The sequence below is a fragment of the Suncus etruscus genome, chromosome 9 (genome assembly GCF_024139225.1).
Source record: "Suncus etruscus isolate mSunEtr1 chromosome 9, mSunEtr1.pri.cur, whole genome shotgun sequence".
NCBI classification, from domain to species: Eukaryota; Metazoa; Chordata; class Mammalia; order Eulipotyphla; family Soricidae; genus Suncus; species Suncus etruscus.
The window spans coordinates 29,617,481-29,640,490 of record NC_064856.1 but is presented as its reverse complement, the minus strand read 5'-3'; positions in this window follow the sequence as shown (position 1 = coordinate 29,640,490).

The window sequence follows — 23,010 nt, the reverse complement described above, 5'->3', positions numbered from 1 at the left end:
GTAACGCTCAGGGGTTACTCCTGGCTATGCGCTCAGAAGTCGCTCCTGGCTTGGGGGACCATATGGGACGCCGGGGGATCGAACCTCGGTCCGTCCAAGGCTAGCGCAGGCAAGGCAGGCACCTTACCTCTTGCGCCACCGCCCGGCCCCACATACTTAATTCTTGCTGTTTTTTTTTTTTTTTAACTCTTTAGCACACACAAAAAAAGTTTAAAAAAAATTATGGAAGGAGAAAGAATGGTCGGTAACGAGCATGAGAAAAAAAAGAGACAAAAAGGCTAAAGAGGAAAAAGTGAGGTCAAAAAAAGAGAGAAAGGCCCGAATCCAGCCTCAGTCAGGTTCAGCGGGCAGGCCTACAACTCTTACAAAACTACAGCTCTCAGAACGCACCAGAAGGGGCCCAGGCCGGCCCTGACGTGCCAGCTTCCGGCGCGCTCAGCTCCCCCGCCTTTAGCAGCTCGGATCCCGGCGTACGACGCATGCGCCGACCCCGCCCCGGGCGTCGCCGGGAATTGTAGTCCGGCAGGGGGTGGGTCCGGGCATGGAGGCGGGCGGGCGCGGAGGCCCCTCCCCGTCACTTCCTGCCGGGCTGCGGGCGGGCGGGCAGGCGGGCGCCGGGGCGGCTCTTCAGCGTTTGCGCCGGCGGCTGCCGCGTCGGGTCGGGTCGGCTCGCTCCCCTTTTCCTCAGCCCCCCCCCCCCCCCCACCCCCGGCCCGGCGGCGCCAGCTTGCTTCGCCCTCACTCCGCCTCTGCCCTTCCTTCCTCCCTTCTTCTTCCCTCCCTGCGCCCTCCTCCGCCCTCCAGCGCCTGGACCGCCGGCCGGGGGACGGACGACTCGGGGCCCGCAGCCAGCCGGGCCGTCAGTCAGGTGAGGCGGCCGGGCCGGGCTGGCGTGCATGGAGGGGCCGCGCGGGCGTCGCGGCGGCGGGCGGTGGGCGGCGGGCGGCGGGTGGGGCCTCTAGGCCCGAGCAGGCCTCGCGCGAGCCTCCACCTCCCGCCCGCCCTCCCTCCCTCCTTCCTTCTCGGGGCGTCTCTCCCGCCCGAGGGGCGCCCTTCCCGGAGGAGGTGGGTCCTCGGCCGCGTCTCGTCCCCGCCCGTCTCGGGGCGCCCCAGGCCCGGGGGAGGAACAGGTGCCACGCCGCCCGGCCTGACGCCCCAGGCGCGCGTGTGGGACGGCTGCGAGTAGGGGAGGACCCCAGATTCGGGTCCCGGAACCCCGGAGCATCGACACTCATCCCCCCCCCCCAAAAAAAGATAAACTAGGAGCGTCTGTTGCACGGCCCAAGTGTGTGTTTTGTTTGTGCGTGTCTGTCCGTCCGTGTCTGTCTCTCTGTCTCTGTCCGCTCCGGCCCGTTGGGGTTGGGTTGGGTTGGGTGCCCAAGGGGAAGCGGGAAGCGCTTATCGGATGGCCGGACCCGCAGCGAGTCTCAGCGAATCGCCCTGCAGCCTGCATCTGTCTCGTCGAACGACCGACCGACCGACCGACCGACCGACGCACCCACCCGGGTTTTCTCCTCCTTCCGAGGCCGAACTGTTGTTTTCTTGCACGTCGCTGCTGCTGCTGCTGCTCTTGCTGCACCTCATACCCTCCGCTTGCCCGCCCGCGCCAAGGCTTTGTTTTGGGCCCGGAACGTGTTCGTGTTTAAGGGGCGTCGGTTTCATGGTTGGGGTGGGGGGACACACTCCCGAGCTGGATGTTTGCGAAATGTCGATGCGGCGCCTTTCCTGCTCCAGCTGAACGAACGAACGAACGAAGGAACTAGCTGGCAAGGTTTTCCCCAAGCTTCCTCTTTTTTACCGCGGGAGTGACCCGGCTCGGGTGTCCCCCACCGCACCCCCATTTTCTTGTCTTTCTTTTTCTCTTCCCAGCCATCAGGCAGCTTGTCATGCCATGTCATGTCATTTTCTTTTTGGGGAAATATTGCTGGCGGAAACGTGCCCTGGAGTTTGGCAATCTTCTCTTCCCACTCTCTTTCTGCCCCCAGTATTTTTGCTGTGTGTGTCTGTTCGGCTCTGGTGGCGGTGGGGCGCGGGGAGGAGGATTGGGGTACAGTCCAGCCCGGCCTTTTCCTGTGCTTGTCCCCCCCTCCCGCTCCCCCCTACCCCCCACCCCCGGTCGCTAACTTCTAACTCTTTCTCCTCCGCTGCAGCTTTGCTTTCATTCCTTCCGTCCCCGTTGGCCGACTTTCCTTTTAAAAGCCCTTTGCCCCACCTCCGTGTCGCCGCCTTGCTTCCGTGGAAGTTTTCTCCCGTTCCAGGCGAAGATGTGCTGTGCTGTGCGCTTCGGTCTGTTCCTGCCCCTGTGCTCTTGACTGTGGGGATGTTTTTTAAGGTCACACGCTGCTTCCCTTCTCATGGTGCTGATTGCTAATGGGTTGCCGGGAGGAGCATTGAGCCAGGTTTTGGGTTGACTTTGGCCTTTTAGGAATCCTTGTGCTTGCCAAGTGTAAATAGTTGCTTGTTGAAGTAAAACTGAAAATATGGCTGGTAGAGAAAGCAATTTTCAGGCATCCTGGTACAGGTGAGGTGAGATTTAAAAAAAAAAGCCATTTATTAAAAAACAAACGAACAAGCAAGAATACCCAAAAATCTAGCAGTTTTTTTTTTTAACTTTATTGATTGATTGATTAATTGGTATTTGGGTCACACCCAGAGGCGCTCAGGGGTTACCCCTGGCTCTGCACTCAGAAATCGCCCCTGGCAGGCTGGGGGACCTTATGGGATGCCGGGAATTGAACTGGGTCCTTCCAAGCAAACACCACTGCCCCTAGCAATTTTGTTTTAAGCATATTTTAATTTGTTAGAGATTCAGTCTTGAGTTTACATACAGCGGCATTTGCCTTGCAAGCAGCCGATCCAGGACCAAAGATGGTTGGTTCGAATCCCATATGGTCCCCCGTGCCTGCCAGGAGCTATTTCTGAGCAGACAGCCAGGAGTAACCCCTGAGCAACACCGGGTGTGGCCCAAAAAAACCAAAAAAAACAACAACAAAAAAAGAATGTGTTTGTAGGGGGCCGGAGAGATAGCATGGAGGTAAGGCGTTTGTTTGCCTTCCATGCAGGACAGTGGTTCGAATCCTGGCACCCTATATGGTCCCCTGTGCCTGCCAGCGGCGATTTCTGAGCATAGAGCCAGGAGTAACCCCTGAGCGCTGCCGGGTGTGACCCTCCAAAAAATGTGTTTGTGCTGTTGAATAATTCTCATTAAATCAATTTAATAGATCAAAACATTTTCTTATGAACTCAATTGTTAAGATTTATTGGGGCCAGAGAGATAGCATGGAGGTAATGCGTTTGCCTTTCATGCAGAAGGTCATCAGTTCGAATTCGGCTTCCCATATGGTTCCCTGTGCCTGCCAGGAGCAATTTCTGAGCATGGAGCCAGGAGTTTCCCCTGAGCCCTGCCGGGTGTGACCCAAAAACCAAAAAACAAAAAAACAAGATAACTACGGGGCCCAGAGAGATAGCACAGCATTTGCCTTGCAAGCAGCCGATCCAGGACCAAAGGTGGTTGGTTTGAATCCCTGTGTCCCATATGGTTCCCCGTGCCTGCCAGGAGCTATTTCTGAGCAGACAGCCAGGAGTAACCCCTGAGCACCGCTGGGTGTGACCCAAAAACAAAACAAAACAACAACAACAAAAAAAAAACCTACGGGGACCAAGAGATAGCATGGAGGTAGGGCGTTCGCCTTGCATGCAGAAGGACAGTCCCATATGGTCCCCTGAGCCTGCCAGGAGTGATTTCTGAGTGTAGAGCCAGGAGGAACGCTGCAGGGTGTGACCTAAAAACCAAAAAAAAAAAAAAAAAAAAAAGACAACTACCTCTGGGGCCAGAGCAATAACACCAGAAGTAAGGCTAAGGCGTTTGCCTTGCATGCGGCCAACACAGAATGGACTCCCCTGTTGAAAACCTGCATCCCATGTGGTGCCCTGAGCCTGCCAGGAGCGACTTATGAGCTGAGCACAGAGCCAGGAGTAACCTCTGAGCACTGCCCGGTGTGACCCAAAAACCAAAAAAAAAAAGAAAGGATTTACAACTACTTCTCAATATCATACGTGATGTTAAACTGACATTTTCTTAGGATTTCTTGATAATTTTTATCATTTCATTTCCAGTTTAAAATATTTGGATAAATAGGGGCCGGAGAGATAGCATGGAGGTAAGGCGTTTGCCTTTCATGCAGGAGGTCATCGGTTCGAATCCCGGCGCCCCATATGGTCCCCTGTGCCTGCCAGGAGCAATTTCTGAGCCTGGAGCCAGGAATAACCCCTGAGCACTGCCAGGTGTGACCCAAAAACCAAAAAAAAAAAAAAAAAAAAAAAAAAAAAAAAAAAAAAAAAAATATTTGGATAAATAAATAAACATTCTAACCAAGCTTTTATAAGCAACTGAAACCTTTTTTTTTCTGCTATAAAATATTCTGAATACTGTAGTGTTAGGGAAGTGGTGTTTTTGGGCCATACCCGGCGGTGCTCAGGGGTTATTCCTGGCTGTCTGCTCAGAAACAGCTCCTGGCAGGCACGGGGGACCATATGGGACACCAGGATTCGAACCAACCACCTTTGGTCCTGGATCGGCTGCTTGCAAGGCAAACGCCACTGTGCTATCTCTCCGGGCCCCGGGAAGTGGTGTTTTAATATAATCTTGTTTATATTTTATTGGCCACACCCAACGGTGCTCACTGTTTATTCCTGGCTCTGTGCGTAGGGATCTCCCGATTGTCCAGGTAGGGAACTAAACCAGGGTCTCTGTTTACAAGTCTAGAATCATAACCCCTATATTATTTCTCTGTTTTTTGTTTTTGTTTTGGGAGCCTACCCTATGTCACTCAGGAGTTACTCCTGGCTCTGCGCTCAGAAGTCTCTCCTGGCAGGCTCCGGGGACCATATAGGATGCTGGATTCGAACCTGGGTCTATCCTGTGTTGGCCGCATGCAAGGCAAACACCTTACCGCTGGGCTATTGCTCCGGCCCCTGTTTGTTTTAATCCAGGTGTTTTAATACTCTTGTAGATAACCAAAGTAATCACAAACTAAAAAAAGCACAAACTCTTTGAGAAGCTTACAGTATTACAAGTTGAATTGAAAGCCATATACATGTTTTTTTGCATGTGGATAGCTAGTGGACAACAGTTGCTCCATGGTGTTTGGAGGATCATGTGGTGCCTGGATAGAACTCTGGCTTTATGCATGCAAAGAAAGCTTCTGCTCTACCCCGTTGAACTATCTCTCTGAGGACCTCTTGTGGAGCTTATGCTCTATAATTGAGTCACATTCTCAAAACTTTATTTTAATGGAAAACATTATTATGAAAAACATATAAAAGCAGCCTAGAGAACCCCATGTATTTATCAGTCATTTGACTTTGAGAATCATTAACTCATAGCCAAGGTCAGTCTTATTTCATTTGTACCCACTTCTCCAAACTAGTTTGTTTATTTGTTCGTTTTTGGCTACACATGACAGTGCTCCTGGCTCTGCACTCAGGATTATTTCTGGTGGTGCTCTGGACTATATGGTATACCATATAGTTTGGCTCCAAACTAGGTTCTTTTTTAAAATAATTCTAAATATTTAATTTTATCTGATTGCCCCAGACTGTTAATTCACTTGTTGAATCAGAGTTCTCATTTTGTTTGCTTCTTATATTTTCATCTTTTTTTGTCTGTGGGGGCAGTTTTTGGACCATACCTGGTGTTGCTCAAGGTTTATTCCTCGCTCTGTGCTCATAAATTACTCCTGCCAGGCTTGGGGGACCATATGGGATGCCAAAATCTAACCCAGGTCTGCCAAGTGAGAGGCAAATGTCCTACCCACTGTGCTCTATTGCTCAGGTCCCTGCCCCTGCTTATCATCATTGATTTTCACATCATTATAGCTTAAGAACAAATTGACCAAATTAGCTCCTGATTCCAGTGATTACTCACTCCCTCAAAGTTACATTTAAAATATTGTCTGGCTTTGTGTATAAATGCATTGATTCTTTTTATGGGATGCCGGGATTTGAACCACCGACCTTCTGCATTCAAGGCAAATGCCTTACCTCCATGCTATCTCTCCGATTCTTTTTTTTTTGGTTTTTGGGCCAACACCCAGTGACACTCAGGGATTACTCCTGGATATGCGCTCAGAAATTGCTCCTGGCTTGGGGAACCACATGGGACGCCGGGGGATCGAACTGTGGTCCATCTGGGCTAGTGCAGGCAAGGCAGACACCTTGTGCCACCACTCTGGCCCCTTGTTTTTGTTTTTAAGTTTGTGCTACACTAGGACCAGTATTTAGGGCTTACTTATGGGACTATGCTCATGAATTACCCAGCAGTGCTCTGGAGACCATATATGGTTCTGGAAATTCAACTTGGGTTTGCAGCTTGCAAGGCAAGGTCCTTTACCATGTTATATATCCAGTCCTACAAGTAACTTATGCTGGATCAAACAAGGCATGTATTTGACCACTGAGCCACATCACTGACCTTTTTCTTTTGGGAGGCCTTACCAGGCAGTGCTCAGGGATTCCTGGCAGGCTCAGGGGACTACAGGGGATGTCAGAAATGGAACCTGGGTCTGCTGTGTACAACGCAAATGCCCATTCCATTGTGTTATGACTCCGGCCCCAGCCCTCCTCTATTTTATTTTGAGCCACACCCCTTGGTTGGGGGGGCCTGTGCTTGGCAGTGTTTGGAGGACCATATTCAGTGCCAGGATTTGAACTGTCACAGCCACGTGCTAGACAAGCATCTCAATCTTTATATTGCTATATCTCCAGCCTCAAAGCAACAATTTTTCGCTATTAATGGCTATCATTGAAGAGCAATCAAAATACAGATATTCCCCGGGCTGGAGAGATTGTATGGAGGTAAGGCATTTGCCTTCCATGCAGAAGGTCGGTGGTTCAAATCCCGGCATTTCATATGGTCCCCTGAGCCTGCCAGGAGCGATCTCTGAGCATAGAGCCAGTAGGAATCCCTGAGCACAGCTGGGTGTGACCCAAAAACCAAAAAAAAAAAAAAAAAAAAAGCCAAACAAAATACAGATATTCCTAATTTTATTTAGGTGGAGACCTACCTGTTAAACCACTTTAATAGAGAATAACTGTGTCAACGTTAAACTAGAGTTAATAATTTATGATGAAACTTACAAAGTTTCTTTATAGTCTCTGTGTAAATATGCTATTACCTTGGTTAAGAATTAAACAAAGAATATTTGATTTTAAAACCCTCTGTTGTAAGCTGTTTTCCAAAGAGTCCGCACCCCCACCAAATGCTGTATTGTAAACAAAAGAATTCTTTTTGTATACAAACAATTCAATAAGTATAACTGAATTTACATAATAGATGTTCATGTTCTCTTGCTTAAAAAGAGAACCTTGGGCCAGACATCTGTAGAGAGCAGTGCATTGCATTGCATGTAGATTCCCCTGATTCATTCAATTCCTGGCTGATTGATCGAGGTTGTCCTGCTTCCCCAGTGCCTAGAAACAACAAAAATCTAGGAAGGTGGAAGTTTTTTGTTTGTTTTGGGGCCACACCCAGTGACTCTCAGGTGTTACTCCTGGCTATGCGCTCAGAAATCACTCCTGTCTTGGGAGACCATATGGCACACCCGGGAATTGAACAGTGGTCCATCCTAGGCTAGCTATTTCAAGGCAGACGCCTTACCTCAGCCCAGAAGGTGGAAGTTGACAGCATTATGTCTTTGTCACTTTAAACACTTTTGGTCTTGGGCTGGAGAGATAGCATGGAGGTAGGGCATTTGCCTTGCATGCAGAAGGATGGTGTTTCGAATCCCAGCATCCCATATGGTCCCTCAAGCCTGCCAGGAGCGATTTCTGGGTGTAGAACCAGGAGCAACCTTTGAGCGCTGCTGGGTGTGACCCAAAACAAAACAAAAAAATGTTCTTTATGTAAAGATTACTTGGTGCTTTGCTATAGTCTTTTATTTTATTTTATTTTTTAATTTTTTTTGGTTTTTGGGCCACACCCGGCAGTGCTCAGGGGTTACTCCTGGCTGTCTGCTCAGAAATAGCTCCTGGCAGGCACGGGGGACCATATGGGACACCGGGATTCGAACCAACCACCTTTGGTCCTGGATCGGCTGCTTGCAAGGCAAACACCACGGGGCCCTTTGCTATAGTCTTTTTTTTTTTTTTTTTTTTTTGTGGTTTTTGGGTCACACCCGGCAGTGCTCAGGGGTTATTCCTGGCTCCAGGCTCAGAAATTGCTCCTGACAGGCATGGGAGACCATATGGGACGCAGGGATTCCAACGGATGACCTCCTGCCTGAAAGGCAAATGCCTTACCTCCATGCTATCTCTCCGGCCCCTGCTATAGTCTTTTTTTTTTTTTTGGTTTTTAGGCCACACCCTGTGACGCTCAGGGGTTACTCCTGGCTATGCGCTCAGAAGTTGCTCCTGGTTTGGGGGACCATATGGGACACCAGGGGATCGAACCACGGTCCGTCCTAGGCTAGCGCAGGCAAGGCAGGCACCTTACCTCCAGCGCCACCGCCCGGCCCCTAATATAGTCTTAAAGTAAAACTTTTCAGTACTTGGAATTACTATTAAAATAATTTGTTCAATGCTAAATTGCACTCTTAAGTTTGTCAACAGATTATGCTAAATTTAGAAATGAGTACCATATTTTCCATTTTCAGGGCGAATGGGCATATTGGGACCAAAGAAATAGGGAGAGATAGCACAGCAGAGTTTGCCTTGCAAGCAGCCGACCTAAGGTGGTTGGGTCGAATCCTGCCAGGAGCTATTTCTGAGCAGATAGTCAGGGGCTGCTGGGTGTGGCCCAAAAACCAAAAAAAAAATAAAAATAAAATTAAAGACCGGGTATATAAGACGACCCCCTAATTTTACAGTTAAAACATAGGTTTAGGCTTATATTCGCTGTATAAGACAGAACGTTACTGTGCTGCAACTGTATGTACCACAGTGAGCCAATCACAACAAGCAAAGATTCAAAGGTTATGCTGTAATAGACTTCCTTCCTCTCTGACTCTGGCCAATCTGAGCAGGCTTTTCACAGTGTAGATTCCGGTACAGAACATTGTCTAATTTGTATGCATAAAAAGCCTGCTTGGATTGGCTGAGTTAGAAAGGCAGTTCGAGCAGCCTTGCAGTGATAGTGCAGGATCGAGTTGGAAAATTCGTTTAGTGGCAGTATCCAGACGATTTTCATTTAGGGGCGTATAGAAAAGTTTTTCCAGATATACTAGGCAAATAAGACGACCCCCGGTTGACTTTTTATCGTTTCAAAAGTTGTCTTATATGCCGGAATATATGACTTTTGGAAAAGTCTCCCTTCCACAACCTCCCAACTCTAAAACCTGTTAATATTCTAGATATAATCATTAAGCATGAGATTTTGCTCCATTCAATTTCTCCTCTGTAAAACAGTGTTTTCCAGGGCTAGAGCAATAAGGGTTGGGCTCTTGTCTTACTCTCTGCAAACTCAAATTCAATTCCCTGGTGTTCCATAGGGTCCCCCAAGTATTGTCAGGAGTGATTCCTGAGTGGAGACCCCAAAATTTATTTATATATATATATATATATATATATATATATATATATACATATATATATAATTAATGACTTACTTCACCATCTGGAGGCAAAAAATTTCTCTGCAGACTGTTAACTACAATTTTGGGATAACTATTTTTTGTGGGAGGGGGGGTCACACTCAGCAGTGCTCAAAGGTTACTCCTGGCTCTACGCTCAGAAATCACTCCTGGCAGGCTCGATGGACCATATGGGATGCCGGGATTCGAACCACCGTCCTTTTGCATGCAAAGCAAACGTCTCACCTCCATGTTATCTCTCTGGCCCAACTTTTTTTTTTTTTTTTTTTTAAAGTATTTTGAGGCCAGAGAGATTGGACAGTGGGTAGGTATCTGCCTTGTCATTGTATTTGACCTGTGATTGATCCTTGGCAACCTATATGGTTCCTTTACCAGGAATGATTGCCAAGTATAAACCTGGGAATAAGCCCAGAGCATGGTCAGTTGTGATTCAGGAAACCTCACCCTCCCAAGTAAAAAGTATATTGTAGGGGATTCTCTCAAAATATATTTATTTGTTGTTTGTTATTGTTGTTGTTGTTGTTGTTATTATTATTATTATTATTATTTTTTTTTTGTCATGCTGAGCTATGCCTAAGCATTACTGGTTACTCCTGGCTTTGAACTAAGGAATTACTCCTGATGGTGCTGTGGGATCATATGGGATGCCTGGGATTAAATCTGGGTTGGCTGTGTGCAGGCAAACAACCACCCTAAATGGTGTACTGCAGCTCTGGTCCTTAATATATATATTTATTGAAAGCAAAAGTAGAGGGGCCGGAGAGATAGCATGGAGGTAAGGCGTTTGCCTTTCATGCAGGAGGTCATCGGTTCGAATCCCGGCGTCCCATATGGTCCCCCGTGCCTGCCGGGAGCAATTTCTGAGCATGGAGCCAGAAGTGGCCCCTGAGCACTGCCGGGTGTGACCCAAAAAAAACCACAAAAAAAAAAAAAAAAAAAAAAAAGAAAGCAAAAGTAGAAACATCTGTCTAAGAAAGTACTTGGTTTTGATTAAAATTTCTTTCAAAATATTAAATCTGTAGCCCATCTGCTACTCTTTAATCCATAATTTAATTTTGGAGAGAAGTGTGATGATAATGAGTTTATAATAAAAGTAATAGGAGCTTAACAGGATGTTTTGTTTTATTTATTTATTCATTCATCTATATATTTATTTATTTTGTTTTTTGGGGGCCACAACCTGCAGTGCTCAGAGGTTACTCTTGGCTCTTCACTCAGAAATCGCTCCTGGGGCCTTGAGATCATATGGGATGATGGGGATCAAATCCTGGTTAGCCACGTGCAAAGCAAATAGTTTACTCACTGTGCTATCGCTCCAGCTCTTCTTTATTTATTTATTTATTTATTTTTTTGGTTTTTGGGCCACACCCAGTAACGCTCAGGGGTTACTCCTGGCTATGCACTCAGAAGTTGCTCCTGGCTTGGGGGACCATATGGGACACCGGGGGATCGAACCGAGGTCCGTCCAAGGCTAGCGCAGGCAAGGCAGGCACCTTATCTTTAGCGCCACCGCCCGGCCCCTCTTCTTTATTTTTTAAAAAACTTTATTTATTGATTGATTCATTGGTTTCTTGGCCACACCCAGTGGAGCTCAGGGGTCACTCCTGGCTTTTTACTCAGAAATTGCCCCTGCCAGGCTCGGGGGACCATATGGGATGCTGGGATTCAAACCGGGTCTGTCCTATGTTGGCCACATGCAAGGCAAATGCATTACCGCTGTGCTATTGCTATGGCCCCCATTTATTTAATCACACCTTGGGATAGTACCCAGGTTCGTCCTGGTCAGCTGCTTATTAAGGCAAGTGACCTACTGCTGCGCTATCGCACTCCCCCTTTTATTTTTGGTGTAGGTTTTAGAACTGGTTGACCGTGAGTGAGTTGATTTTGGTTAGTATGTTCTCTGTTTCCACATTCATTAAAACAGTTCTGCAGTTCTCTTTTTTTGGGGGGGAGGGCTACACCTGATTTTTTTGGGGGAGTGACACCTGGTGGTGCTCAGGGGTTACTCCTGGCTCTGCATTCATAAATCACCTCTGACTGGCTGGGGGGACCATATGGGATGCTGGATTGGGTGGGTCCTGGGTTGACTTCTTGCAAGGCAAATGCCTTAGTGATGTGCTATCTTTCCAGCTCCAGACTACACCTGATGATAATCAGGGGTTACTCTTGGCTCTGCATTTAGTAATTACTCCTAACATAAATTGGGATAATCTGTATTATCGCTTGGGTCTCTAAGAGCAGTTTTTTTTTTTTTTTTTTTTTTTTTTGGCCACATCCAGTGATGCTCAGGGGTTAGGTGTGGCTATAGGCTCAGAAATTGCTCCTGTGGGCCTGGAGAGATAGCATGGAGGTAGGGTGTTTGCCTTGCATGCAGAAGGACGTGGTTTGATTCCCAGCATCCCATATGGTCCCCCGGGCCTGCCAGGAGCGATTTCTTGAGCGTAGAGCCAGGAAGAACCCCTGAGCGCTGCCCAGTATGACCCCCCCAAAAAAAATCGCTCCAGGCTTGGGTGACCATATAGGACGCTGGGGGAACGAACCGCTGTCCGTCCTAGGCTAGCACTGGCAGGGCAGACACCTTACCACTTCGTGCCACCGCTCCGGCCCTAAGAGCAGTTCTTTAAGAACTGGTGAGATGTCTCAAAGGACAGGAGTGCATGTAATAACATGTGAGAGTCTGAATTTGATCCCTGACACTGAATGGTCCTATAGGCACACAGGGATTAGCCCAAGACACAGCCCTCCACTTAAATATATTTTCCCTCCTCTCTGTTCTGGTGATGATACACTCTTTTGGGGAGACAGGAACCACACTTGGGCCAGGGACTAAATTCATAGTTCCTTGCTTGCATGCCAAGTGCTCTCTGCTGAACTATTCTTGACTCCTACCTTTAAGTAATGTTTAAATATGAGTTTATATATATAGATGATTATATGACCGGATTGAATTGGTGCATTTGCAGGATACTATTTTTTTTTTTTTTTCTAGATTCTGGATACTATTTCTGGTGGGATGATGTGACTAAAAGTATCTGGGTCTGGAGAGATTGTTCAGTTGGCAGTTCAATTGCTTTGCATGTGGCTGTACCAGGCTGATCTCTGATCTCTGTATCCCATTATGGTCCCCTAAACCACCCAGGGAGTGATCCCTGAGTACAACAGGAGTATAAAACAAAGTATCTGTCTTGCAAATGTGAGTCCATCTGTCCCAGTTCCGTGCATATACCCTGAATATGTCTCTTAGCGAGGTGGGGGCCAGGTTGGGTCATACTTGGTAGTGCTCAGGGAGTGCTTGAGCAATGTTTAGTACACCCTGATGTGCTGGTCCATCAATCTGGCCTCTCTCCCACAAGCTCAGCTCTTTGAGCTAGCTTTCCTGCTCTGAAGTGCTCTAACCAAGGATAGTATCTCCAGTGTCCTGCAGCCACAAGTCTGTGAGTGAGTGAGTGAGTGTAAATAAATCAACATGGCGGGGCCAGAGAGAGAGTATGGATGTAAAGCGTTTGCCTGGCACGCATAAGGTTGGTGGTTCGAATCCCGGCATCCCATATGGTCCCCCAAGCCTGCCAGGTGTGATTTCTGAGCGTAGAGCCAGGAGTAGCCCCTGAGCGCTGCCAGGTGTTAACCAAAAACCAAAAAAAAAAAAAAATCCACATGGCGTATATTTCCAACACTGGGTAAGCAGGTCTGATGTAGGGTCAGGGTTGCTGCAAGAATTAATAAACCAAGACAGTCAGGAGGGAGAAAAGCATGGAGTAGGTGGCTTCTAGCTTTGTGGTCTCTGGGCCAGCCAAATTCAAAACCTATTTTTATTTACCAGATCAAATCCCAATCAGGAGGGGGAGGGTTCACTGACTGGCAAAAGTAGATTATCAAGGGGCTGGAGCAGTGGCACAAGCAGTAGGGCGTTAGCCTTGCAAACTTAGGCTGCGTTTGATCCCCTGGCGTCCCATATGGTCCCCCAAGCTAGGAGCGATTTCTGAGTGCAAAGCCAGGAGTAACCTGTGAGTGTCACCAGATGTGACCCCCCACAAAAAAAAAAGTAGATTATCAAGTAATCATCAAGTAATTATCATGGACTTTCACATGTCAAAGGAATGAATGAAAAGGAAAGAGAAATCTGGGGAAAGTGTTTTGGGTAAAAATAGGGTGTTCCAACAAGTGAGCACTTGGTTTGGAGTGCTGCTCTCCATGGCAAATATCTCACCCCCGAGTAAGCCAAGCACATTCAACTTTTGGTCATTGATGCAGTAACAGAAGAGAGGGGAGAGGGAAATTAGGCAAAAACACATGCTTTTTTTTTTAAATTGAACTCTGAGTAAGTAGCAGATAAGGAATCTGAATGCAGATTGAGTTTATCTAATGATAAAAGGAAAGTGCTGTTTGTGAGCTTCTCTTCTGTGCTAAGGCTTGAAGCAGTTGCTTTCTGTAAGTGTTTCTGATACTGGAAAGTGCTGCAGAGGAAGGCAGTGGTTGTGACAGGCAAGGTCTGCTCCTAAGTCTCATGACTGGAGTGGAGTTGTCTGCTTTTTTTTTTTTTTTTTTTTTCTGGGTCATACCCAGCAGCACTCGGGGGTTACTCCTGGCTCTATGCTCAGAAATCTTTCCTGGCAGGCTCGGGGACCATATGGGATGCTGGGATTCGAACCATCACCCTTCTGCATGTAAGGCAAACGCCTTGCCTCCATGCTATCTCTCCGGCCCCTCAGCTCTTTATTTGAACCACAGTGCATCCCAAGATCTTTGCAGATAATCTATTGAGGGTGGAGATGGGGATGGGAACACACCTGGCAGTACTCTGGAATCCTGGCTTAACTGGGAAGCTCTGTGGTGCTAGAGAAACAGTCTGGTTTTGGAAATTCAATCTGTGCAACACTTGAGTTCCAGGCTTTGGAGCAATCACTTTGGTCTCCTCTTACCCTCTATTTTTTTTTCTTGTGGGAAGATGCTTAAGTTGAACTAAGGGGCTTCATGCACACAAGGCAGGTGCTCTACTGAGCCCCACCCCAAGCCTGAGGTGCTTTTTTTTGGGGGGGGGGATAATTTTGTCAACCAGTGTATCCCTCCTCACTCTCACTCACCAAAGTTAATATGGATTTTAATTTTTAGAATGCAGAACTTTAGACAAGTTTGAGAGAAATTTGATGAGTCTTTTTATTTTATTTTATTTTTTTGCAGTGCAGAGAATAGAACCCAGCCCAATGATGTGGTTCAGTAGTAGAGGACACAGCCTTTTTTTTTTTTTTAATATATATAAAATCTTTATTTAAGCACCATGATTACAAGCATAATTGTATTTGGGTTTCAGTCATAAACAGAACACCCCCCTTCAGCAGTACAACATTCTCACCACCAATATCCCTCCTCCCTCCTTCCCAACCCTTGACTGTATTTGAGACAGGTAATCTACTTCTCATTAAGATTGTCATGATAGGGGCTGGAGCGGTAGCACAAACGGAAAGGTGTCTGCCTTGCCGGTGCTAGCCTAGGACGGACCGTGGTTCGATCCCCGGTTGTCCCATATGGTCCCACAAGCCAGGAGCAATTTCTGAGCTCATAGGCAGGAGTAATCCCTGACCGTCTCCAGGTGTGGTCCAAAAAACAAAACAAACAAAAAAGATTGTCATGATAGCTGTTAGTGTAGTTATTTCCCTAACTACACTACTACTCTTTGTGGTGAGCTTTATATTGCGAGTTGGTCCTTCCAGCCCTCATCTCTATTGTCTCTGGGGATTATTACCATAATGTCTTTAATTTTTCTTTTTCTTTTTTTTCTTTCTTTTTTTTTTTGGTTTTTGGGCCACATGCGGCGACGCTCAGGGGTTACTCCTGGCTATGCGCTCAGAAGTCGCTCCTGGCTTGGGGGACCATATGGGACGCCTGGGGATCGAACTGTGGTCCTAGGCTAGCGCTGGCACGGCAGACACCTTACCTCTAGCGCCACCGCGCCAGCCCCCTTAATTTTTCTTAAAACCCATAGATGAGTGAGACTATTGTGTCTATGTCTCTCCCTCTGACTTATTTCACTTAGCATAATAGATTCCATGTACATCCACATATAGGAAAATTTCATTACTTCATCTCTCCTGGCGGCTGCATGATATTCCGTTGTGTATATGTACCACAGTTTCTTTAGCCATTCATCTGTTGAAGGGCATCTTGGTTTTTTCCAGAGTCTGGCTATTGTAAATATCGCTGCAATGTATATAGGTGTGAGGAAGGGATTTTTGAATTGTATTTTTGTGTTTTTAGGGTATAACCCTAGGAGTGGTACAGCTGGATCATATGGGAGCTCAATTTCCAGTTTTTTTGAGGAATCTCCATATTGTTTTCTATAAAAGCTGGACTAGACAGCATTCCTAACAGTGAATGAGAATTCCTTTTTCTCCACATCTCCACCAGCATTGATTGTTCTTAGTCTTTGTGATGTGTACCAGTCTCTGTGGTGTGAGATGGTACCTCATTGTTGTTTTGATTTGCATCTCCCTGATTAGTGATGTGGAGGATTTTTGTGTGTCTTTTGACCATTTGTATTTCTTCTTTGTGGAAGTGTTTGTTCATTTCTTCTCCCCATTTTATGATGGGTTTAGATATTTTTTTTCTTGTTAAGTTCTGTTATTACCTTATATAATTTGGATATTAGCCCCTTGTCTGATGGGTCTTGGGTGAATAGTTTCTCCCATTTTGTGGGTGGCTTTTGTGTCCTAGGCACTATCTCCTTTGAGGTGCAGAAGCTTCTCAGCTTAATATAGTCCCATCTGTTTATCTCTGCTTCCAGGACACAGCCTTTTAAGACTGATTTTAATATGGGGCCATAGCGATTATAGCACAGTTGGAGAGTGTTTGTCTTGCACGCAGCCTATCCAGGTCAGACCCTGGTTCGATTCCCGGCATCCCATATGGTCCCCCGAGCCTGCCAGGAGCAACCTGAGTGCTGCCGGGTGTAACCCAAAACCCAAAAAAAAAAAAAAAAAAAAAAAAGGACTGGGTTTGGTAGCATCTAAATGTTTTATTTTATTTTTTGTCTTTGGGCCAAATTAAATTGTGTTCAGGGGGCTGGAGAGCTAGCACAGCAGTAGTATGTTTGCCTTGCATAAGGCCGACCTGGGAGGGACCTGGTTCGATTCCCAGCATCCTGTATGGTCCCCTAGCCTGCTAGGGGTGATTTTTGAGTGCAGAGCCAAGAATGGCCCCTGAACACTACTGGATGTGGCCCTGGAATCAACCAATCAATAAAGCTTAAAAAATATTGTATTCAGGGTTACCTCTGCTTCTGTGCTCAGAGGTCATTTCAGTGAACTCTGTGTGTGTATGTGTGTGTGTGTGTGTGTGTGGGACAAAACCATATAGTTGCAAGGGATCAAACCAGGGTTGACTCTTTGCTGTACTCTTTGCTCTGGTCAAAAACTACAAATTTTATTTTTCACTTTGGACCACAGCTGGTGTGCTTATTCCTGCCTCTTTGCTTGGGAGACCATATTACAGTGTCAGGGCTGGAGCCCAGGTAGGCAGGGCATTTATTATTTTTTTTAATTTATTTGTTTATATTTTGGTTTTTGGGCTGCACCCAGTACAAGTGTCCTACCTGTTGTGCTATTGCTCCAGTCCCAGGTTGGCAGTGTTTAACCCAAGTTCCTTTTTCTACTATCTGGCCCATCAGTGATATGTTTGTTGTTGTTGTTGTTGTTGTTTTTTGGCCACATCCATTTGATGCTCAAGGGTTACTCCTGGCTAAGCGCGAAGAAATTGCCCCTGGGTTGGGGGATCATAGGGAACCGGTGATCCTTTCTTGGCTAGCGCTGGCAAGACAGACACTTTACCTCTGGCGCCACCTCACCGGCCCCAGTGATATGTTTTTTTAATCACACCCAGCAATACTCGGGATTGAAACTAGGTCCATCCTGGGTCAGCATCATGCAAGGCAAACGCCGTACTGATGTGCTATCGCTCCGGCACCTCTAATTTACTTTTGTTGTGATAAATTACTGTAGTCAACAAATTAAAATGTTAAGTTAAAAAAATTTTTTTTGGGGGGGCTACTTCTGGTGGTTCCAGGTTGCCTCTGTGCTTAGGGATCATTCCTGGTGGGCTTGGGGAACCATACAGAATAGTAAAGGTCAAACTTGGGTTGGCTGCTTGCAAGGCACACACTTTGTCTGCTGTTTTATTGCCCTGGCTTTCCAAACGAAAATTTTAAGTTAATTCAGATGTTCCTGAATGTGTAGTATTTAATAAATAAAATGTTCTTTTTTTATATTACCTTTTGAGTTAAAAGAAGCTCTCTTCTAAATTACTGATATAATCATTTTTATATTTATTAATACTGATTTATTAACTAAAGAAAACGTTGCTAAGAAAAGTTACTTTAGAAAATTAAACTATTCTGCTTTATTGTGAATGAGTTAATGTTTACAGTTAACTCATAAGGTTAGCTAGTTGGTTTTCTGCTTTGTTTTTTCGTGTCAAAGGTAAAGACTCAGATCTGCCACAATCAGGGAATATGCATGCACATACCTTTTCTGCTGTACTCTTTGGGGCCCCCTTCCAGCCATTATATTTGTTTATTTTTGTTCCACACATGGCCATGCTCAGGGCTTTCTTCTGGCTCTGTGCTCAGAGATCACTCCTAGGGGACAGGGATCAAATCAAACCAGGGTTGGCTCTGAGCAAGGCAACACTCTACCCACTGGCTATACTGTCTTCTGTGCCATTTCTAATATTTCCCTGACTAATGGTACTCGTAATATTTGATATAATTTTGTTTGGTATTGAGTTGCCTCCTGAACAGTTTCATTTTCCACTGTAAAATGCTGATCCCCTGAATAAGAAGCCTCTTTAGTTCTCCATCCATGCAATATTCAGTTCTTATGGCTGGATGAAATAGCACAGTGGTAGGGCTTTTGCCTTGCATGCAGCCCATCCAGGAGTGAAGGTGGTTTAAATCCGGGCATCCCATATGATCCCTGTGCCTGCCAGGAGCTATTTCTGAGCACAGAGCCAGGAGTAACCCCAGAGTGCTGCTGGGTGTGACCCCAAAACAAACAATTCTTTTTTTTTTTTTTTTTTTTTTTGGTTTTTGGGTCATACCCGGCAGCACTCAAGGGTTACTTCTGGCTCTATACTCAGAAATCACTCCTGGCAGGCTCGGTGGACCATATGGGATGCCGGGATTTGAGCCACCATCCTTCTGCATGCAAGGCAAATGCCTTACCTCCATGCTATCTCACAGGCCACAAACAAACAATTCTTATGACTAGTATTAAGTAGGCCAGATAGAGGAAATTAAAATCTGGTTTTGGATATGGAGTTTTAGTGAGATGAGGTGTGAATTCCATTCTGTGTTTAGTCTCAACCAAGGCTTAGACAAGCCTCAACCAAGGTGAATGTCACACATGTCATTAACTATGAGAGAGAGTTAGAATGATGAAATGAACTGATAATACTTCTTAAATTGTTATTCTAGTGACTCCTGTTATGCTTTATGACCTGACTGGATTTTGTCTGATTCTGTCACCTCAGTGTGTGTGCTTTGAACTTTGTACTTTGTATAGATTAAAATGAACTACTAGGCTGAGTCAATAACACAGTGATTAAGGCATTTACCTTCCACATGGATCCAGGTTTGATTCCTGGCAACCCAGATGGTCCCCTTAGCACTACTAGGAGAGATCCCTGAGTGGAGAGCCAGTAAACTTGACATTTCTGTCCGGCAAAACTCCACCCTGATACGATATGGCTGTTGATTGCTCTGATGCTATGACTTTGCACAGAATTCCAGATGTCCTTTATTCTGTCAGAAAGAGATTAATTTTTTTTTTTATTTTTTGGTTTTTGGGTCACTCCCAACAGCACTCAGGGATTACTTCCGGCTCTATGCTCAGAAATTGCTCCTGGCAGACTCGAGGAACCATATGGGATGCCGGGACTTGAACCACCTTCCTTCTGCATGCAAGGCAAATGCTCTACCTCCATGCTATCTCTCTGGCCCCAGAAAGGGATAATTTTATATTGCATTATGATTTATAAATCTGATTGTACTTGGAGATACATGTTTGCACAGTTTGACCAACTTGCTCATTGAATTTCCATGACCTTTTACTAAATTACAGTCAAATGTAATTATGCATAGAAGTTGCCTCTGGTTTGTAGTAAACCTTTATGTGAACCTAGACTGTAACTGCTAATGTGATAGGATGCTGAATTTCCCATTAATTAATAGTTAAATTTAACTACGAACATTAAAAAGGATAAGTTGAAAGCTAGAGAGATAGAACTGTGGGCAGGGCACTTCCCTTGCTTGAGACTGACATGGGTTGGATTCCTGGCACTGCATATGGTCCCCTAAGTTCTTCCAGGAGTGATAGTAGAGCTAGGAGAGTGTGTGCCTTATACCTATTGTCCTGCATTTGATCATGCATGTAGTTCCCCAAGCACAACCAGGAGTGATACCTGAGTGTAGAGCCAGGAGTAAACCCCGAACATTACCAGGTTCTGCCCCAAAACAAAACAACAGAGACCGGAAAGACAGTACAAAAGGTAGGACACTTGGCTTGCTTGTGGCTGACCCAGTTCTGATCCCCAATATATCTTATATAGTCCCTTGAGTACCTTCTGGAGTAATTCCTGAGTGCAGAGCCAGCTCTGAGCACTGCCAGGTGGCCCTAAAACAAAAACAAAAAATCAAAAGCAATCTGAAACCACAAGCTGATTTGTTCTTTAGTATTTTAATAGTTATTTTAGTAAATAATAATATTTTTTCTAACAGCTTTCCAATTAGAGCCCTATTGTTCATAATCTCATTCTGTAGACTTACCGAATAGAAACTGAAAAAAGTGTCTGAGTAGCCCATCAAATAATATTATCTTCACCAATGGAGTTCCCCTACTATTGCTCTAACACAAGAGCCATGGTTTTCTTTCTTTCTTTTTTTTTTTTTTTTTTTTTGGTTTTTGGGCCACACCCTGTGACGCTCAGGGGTTACTCCTGGCTATGCGCTCAGAAGTTGCTCCTGGCTTCTTGGGGGACCATATGGGGCACCGGGGGATCGAACCGCGGTCCGTCCTAGGCTAGCGCAGGCAAGGCAGGCACCTTACCTCCAGCGCCACCGCCCGGCCCCCATGGTTTTCTTTCTTTCTTTTTCTTTTTTCTTTCTTTTCTTTTTTCTTTTGGTTTTTGGGTCAAACCCAGCAGTGCTCAGGGGTTACTTCTGGCTCAGTGCTCAGAATCACCCTGTCAGGCTTGGGGACCATGTGGGATGCCGGTATTTGAGCCGCCGTCTGTCCTGTGTTGGTTGGGTGCAAAACAAACAGCTGTGCTATCACTCTGGTCCCAAGATTATATTTCTGAAACAATTTGGACACTGATCAACTACTAGTTATTGTTTGTTAAGCCATATAGTAGTGAGAAATCAAGATGCATAGGGGCCAGAGATATAGCATAGAGGTAAGACGCTTGCCTCTCATGCAGAAGGTCAGTGGTTCGAATCCTGGCGTTCCATATGGTCCCCTGAACCTACTAGGAGCGATTTCTGAGCGTAGAGCCAGGAGTAACCCCTGAGCACTGCCGGATGTGACCCAAAACCCAAAATCCAAAAACCAAAAAAAAAAAAAAAAAAAGGCATAAGATAACTTTATGTAGAGCGGGAGTAAGCCCTGAGCGCTGGTGGGTGTGACCCAAAAACCAAAAAAAAAAAAGACTTTGTTGTAAAAATAACAAAAAATATATCAAGGCAAGGAATTTTATTTATTACTGACTACAGCCATGTAAAAGGGAGGAAAAATAAGAACTGAGAGGTGAAAATGATGTCACCTGACATTCAGTTCTAAAGAATGATTATTTAGATTTTGATTTACTGGAGGTAATGTGCTTTTTCCTATTTGAAACTTGATATATATGTCTATTGATTGACTTTATTATTGATTGATTTTAATTTTCTTTTTAAATGCATAATGCCTTTGTATCTTGTATAATGCCTATGTAATTTTTTGTTTAATACCATTGCCATGCATATGGTAAGGACATTTATAAATAAAAATATGTAGCCACTATTTATTTAAAATGTTTTGTTGAGGCCAGAGAGATAGTACAGCAGTAGGTGTTTGCCTTGCGTGCTGCCAATCAAGGAGGGAATGTGGTTTGAATTTCAGCATCAAATATTGTCCCCCGAGCCTGCCAGGAGCAATTTCTGAGAACAGAGCCAGGAGTAACCCCTGAGTCACTGGGTGTGATCCAAAAATTTAAAAAAAAAAAAAAATAAAATAGTTTTGTTTAAAGACTGACTTACCAACTTGTTCATAATACAGTTGTTTCAGGCATTAAATGTTCATATTCGGGGCTGGAACAGTGTCGCTCAGTGATAAGGCATCTGTCTGCCTTTTTGGCTCTAGCCTAGGACAAACCGTGGTTCTATCCTCCAGCATCCCAAGCTAGAAGCGATTTCTAAGCGCATAGCCAGGAGTAACCCTGAGCGTCATCGAATGTGGCCCCCCCCCCCAAAATCCAAAAAAAAAAAAAAAAGTTCATACTCTAAATTCACCATCAGCATGACCTTCCCCTCTCCCAGTGTTCCCAGTTTTCACCCATTACCATAGTCTGCCCCCTTGCAGGCACAAACACATTTACTTCATATTGTTTGTTACAACAAAATGTAGACACTATTCTAAAAAAAAAAAAGAGTCCCATAAATTAAAAAATCAGTCTTACTGTGCCCCCCATGTGGGAGCAGACCTCAAAGTGCTTTGGGGACTTGTGGAGGCACTTAATACAGTCAAGGTGCTCTGTGTTATAATGGGATGGGAGGGAGAGAGAGAGAAGAAGAGAGAAAAGAGAGGTAGGTTTGCCAAGAGGTAGTCAGGGAGGAGGGAAAGTGGGAACATTGGCGTTGGGAAATGTGCACTGGTGGTGTACATTGTATGACTGAAACTCAATCATGAAAAATTTTGTAAACATGGTGCTTAAATAAAGTATTATTTAAAAAAAAGAAATAAATTAATTCCCAGAAATTCAAAGCTGTTTGATCGTGAACTAGTTCACTGACTAGCTGAGACCAAAAAAGGAACTTTCTGTTGTCATTAATGTTGTTATTGCTACAAAATACAGCACTCAAGTAGTTGTGTCTTTTTCTCAACTGTTTTGTGCCACTTCCAGCCATGACATGGTGTTTCCAAAAGTGTAGAAGTGTAAATTTTAGTTTTATATGGTTAGATAGAGATCCACTTTAATAAGTGTTTTTTTTGCTGTTTTTATTTTCTAGGAGTTTCCTAACTGTTCTGGAACCAAAACAGCATTGTTCCTGAAGCACATCTTTTAAGGTACCCATAATTCGACTCTATTTTCAGGCCTGTTCAGAAGCATCTGCAATTTTTTTAATATTTTCAATGACTTTTATGGATAATAACTTTTTTTTGTTTGTTTTTTGGGCCAC